Raw genomic sequence first — 4,251 nt, forward strand, 5'->3', positions numbered from 1 at the left:
TCTCCACAAAACGAGCGCCCACATTTTGGTGTTCGTGTGTTGTTGTTTGTTTTTTGTTTTTTTTGGCTGGGCTGACATACTAGCTAAGCTTCGCTTTGTCTTACCGTTCTTAATTTCCAGTGGTGGGTGTGGAAGAGGACTGCGCTGACTGGCCTCGCCGCCTGCCGACCGTCCACAGAACTCGTTTGGAATTCACGGGAACGAGCACAGCCATCTCACTAAAGGAAAGTTAAGAAAAAAGACCCCACTGAAATATGACACTTCCGGAAAGGCGTTTTCAAAATAAGAGGCCGTGCGCGTAATCGAAGAAAGGCGAGAATGAATGTGAAGAAATGTTTATTTATGCAACCAAACTAAAAAGATATATATATATATATATATATATATATATATATATATATATATATATATATATATATATATATATATATATTTATATATATACATATATATATATATATATGTATATATATATATATATATATGTATATATATATATATATATGTATATATATATATATATATATATATATGTATATATATATATATATATATATATATATATATATATATATATATATATATATATATATATATATATATATATACATATATATGCATATTTATATTTATATATATATATATGTATATTTATGGGCTTCACGGTGGTAGAGGGGTTAGTGCGTCTGCCTCACAATACGAAGGTCCTGCAGTTCTGGGTTCAAATCCAGGCTCGGGATCTTTCTGTGTGGAGTTTGCATGTTCTCCCCGTGAATGCGTGGGTTCCCTCCGGGTACTCCGGCTTCCTCCCACTTCCAAAGACATGCACCTGGGGATAGGTTGATTGGCAACACTAAAGTTGGCCCTAGTGTGTGAATGTGAGTGTTAATGTTGTCTGTGTTGGCCCTGCGATTAGGTGGCGACTTGTCCAGGGTGTACCCCGCCTTCCGCCCGATTGTAGCTGAGATGGGCGCCAGCGACCCCAAAAGGGAATAAGCGGTAGAAATGGATGGATGGATGTATATTTATATATATATATATATATATATATATATATATATATATGTATTTGTATATGTATATATATATATATATATATATATATATGTATGTATACACATACACACACACTTACATACATATATATATACATGTATATATATATATATATATATATATATATATATATATATATATATATATATATATACATACATATATATATATATATATATATATATATACATACATATATATATATATATATATATATACAGTGGGGCAAAAAAGTATTTAGTCAGCCACCAATTGTGCAAGTTCTCCCACTTAAAATGAAATGATGACAGTGTTGTGATCCGATTCCCGGATCACATCTTTTGTAAATATTTGAGTCTTTTGTGTTTCTTGTTTATGGTTTGACTCTTCCGATTCTTAGTTAGTGCACTTCCTTGTTTATATTAGTCACCATGGTTTCGTCATCTGTTCCACCTGCACTGGCGCCCGGCGCACACCTGTCGTTGATTACCATATCTGTATTTATACCTGCCTCCTCCCTTTGTTCTGCCTGAGTTCTTCACTTGCTTTATGCAACAGGCACGTTCGATTATCTGGTCCTGTTATTGGCTTGGTAAGTTCCACCTTAGCTTTTGGACTTTTACTCAGTGCTAGTGTTGGCCTAGCTCCCCGTGCGTTGCACGCGTTTTCTTTTACCTTTGTACCAGTGTTCTTTTGTCATTTTATATATTAAATCCAGCTCCTACCTACTAACTTGCTTGTCTGGTCCCATGCATCTTGAGTTGACCACTTCACATCTCAATGCGTTCCGAACGTGACAGACAGAGGTCTGTAATTTTCATCATAGGTACACTTCAACTGTGAAAGACAGAATGTGGGGAAAAAAATCCAGGAATTCACATTGTAGGAATTTTAACGAATTTATTTGTAAATTATGGTGGAAAATAAGTATTTGGTCAACCATTCAAAGCTCTCACTGATGGAAGGAGGTTTTGTCTCAAAATCTCACGATACATGGTTCCATTCATTCTTTCCTTAACCCGGATCAATCGTCCTGTCCCCTTAGCAGAAAAACAGCCCCAAAGCATGATGTTTCCACCCCTATGCTTCACAGTTGGTCTGGTGTTCTTGGGATGCAACTCAGTATTCTATATATATACATATATATATATACATATATATATACATGTATATATATATATATATATACACATATATATATATATATATATATATACACATATACATACATATATACTTACATACACATACATATATATAAATATATGTATGATCTACCTCACACATATATATATATATATATATATATATATATATATATATATATATATATATATATATATATATATATATATATATATATATATATATATATGAGGTAAATCACGTTGACATGGTCATTTAAAAAGTAGCTCACCTTCTAAAAAAGTTTGCAGCCCTGAATTAATCTGTGCATGTACAGTATGTAACACACCCCATATGCAGCTTATATACCAGAAAAAAAGAAGACGAGGCAAACTGTATTCAGCAAGTATCTTGACCCTTATTGATTGTTTTTCAAAAAGCAACTAGAAATAAATCTAAGGACTATCTTTCCTCATCATCAAGTAGATTTAATGGAGTCCAGGTATCTAAAGCAGACATTTTTTTTCGTTTTATTTTTTTTAATGAGATTCTCCGTTAAGTCTCTGTATGTATTGGGACTATTGTAGCTAAAAAGCCTTTTCAATACTGACTGGAAGTCAGTACTACTGGATTGCCTGATTGGATAATGTCCACATTTGTTTAAGAAAGGTAAAGGTTATTCCAGATTACTTGTGAAGGCCCTCTCTTTTGACCTGCAAGGCAGTGATCCCGTACAAGCCCCCACAACAAAAATGAGGGGCGACAACTATGTGAAGGCCAATCAAACGCATTTCAAAGTAAGTTATTGTAAACTTACATGAAGGTAATAATCATAAAATTAGTACGTTAAACATACTTGCCAACCCTCTCAGATTTTCCGGGAGACTCCCGAAATTCAGCGCCTCTCCCGAAAACCTCCCGGGACAAATTTTCTCCCGAAAATCTCCCGAAATTCAGGCGGAGCTGGAAGCCACGCCCCCTTCCAGCTCCATGCGGACCCGAGTGACGTGTCGACAGCCTGTTTTCACGTCCGCTTTCCCACAATATAAACAGAGTGCCTGCCCAATGACGTTATAACTGTAGAATGATCGAGGGCGAGTTCTTGGTTTCTTATGTGGGTTTATTTTTAGGCAGTCTCATTAACGTCCTCCCAACAACACACAACAACAGCAGTCACGTTTTTGTCTACCTTAAAGCAATTTGTATGCCATTAACAGCAATGTTGTGACACTCTTAAACAGGACAATACTGTCATCTACTGTGCAAGAAATATGTGACAATAACATCTACGGCTTTTAAAGCAGTGGTTCTCAACCTTTTTTCAGAGATGTACCCCCTGTGAACATTTTTTTAATTCAAGTACCCCCTAATCAGAGCAAAGCAATTTTGGTTGGAAAAAAAGATAAAGACGTAAAATACAGCACTATGTCATCAGTTTCTGATTTATTAAATTGTATAAAAGTGATAAATATTGCTCATTTGTAGTGGTCTTTCTTGAACTATTTGGAAAAAAAGATATAAATAACTAAAAACTTGTTGAAAACTAAACAAGTGATTCAATTATAAATAAAGATTTCTACACATACTGCGATGAGGGGGCGACTTGTCCAGGGTGTACGCCGCCTTCCACCCGATTGTAGCTGAGATAGGCACCAGATCCCCCGCGACCCCAAGGGGAATAAGCGGTAGAAAAATGGATGGATGAATAGGTGTAAATATACTCCTCCCCTCCTAACCACGCCCCCAACTACGCCCCCGTCCCCAACCTTGGCCCTCACCCAATACCCGACCACACCCCCCAACCCCCACTTCCCGAAATCGGAGGTCTCAAAATTGGCAAGTATGATGTCAAATTAGTTTAGTGTTAGTTTATGGCGATGGTTACAAAGATGGATGGCTGCAATACTGAAGGTCTGAAGAGAGGGCCGTGACATTCTGGAGAGAAGAGTCTGTACAGTAGTCCAACCTTAAAAACTAAAGATGCAATGCAGCTTTTGCCCTGGTTGTGGAACACTGGACCAGCTCTATCTAAATTTTGTAGAGTAATGAGTGTGACTGTCCACAACCAGTCCACAAGGGCTCTCTGGACTT

At 36.5% G+C, this 4,251-nt stretch overlaps 1 protein-coding gene across 2 annotated transcripts in view; it reads right to left on the reverse strand.

The window, feature by feature from the left end:
- LOC133536396 (spindlin-Z-like) overlaps positions 1 to 244 on the reverse strand; it is a 76,633-nt gene extending 76,389 nt beyond the window's left edge. Inside the window, exon 1 of one of the 2 annotated variants that reach the window (XM_061876888.1) lies at positions 105 to 244. The gene's annotated coding sequence lies outside the window, so the exon portion shown is untranslated. The remainder of the gene's footprint in view (positions 1 to 104) is intronic. The other variant, XM_061876889.1, reaches the window with a different exon arrangement.
- Positions 245 to 4,251: the final 4,007 nt, after the last annotated feature.

This window comes from Nerophis ophidion, linkage group LG17 (genome assembly GCF_033978795.1).
Source record: "Nerophis ophidion isolate RoL-2023_Sa linkage group LG17, RoL_Noph_v1.0, whole genome shotgun sequence".
NCBI lineage: Eukaryota > Metazoa > Chordata > Actinopteri > Syngnathiformes > Syngnathidae > Nerophis > Nerophis ophidion.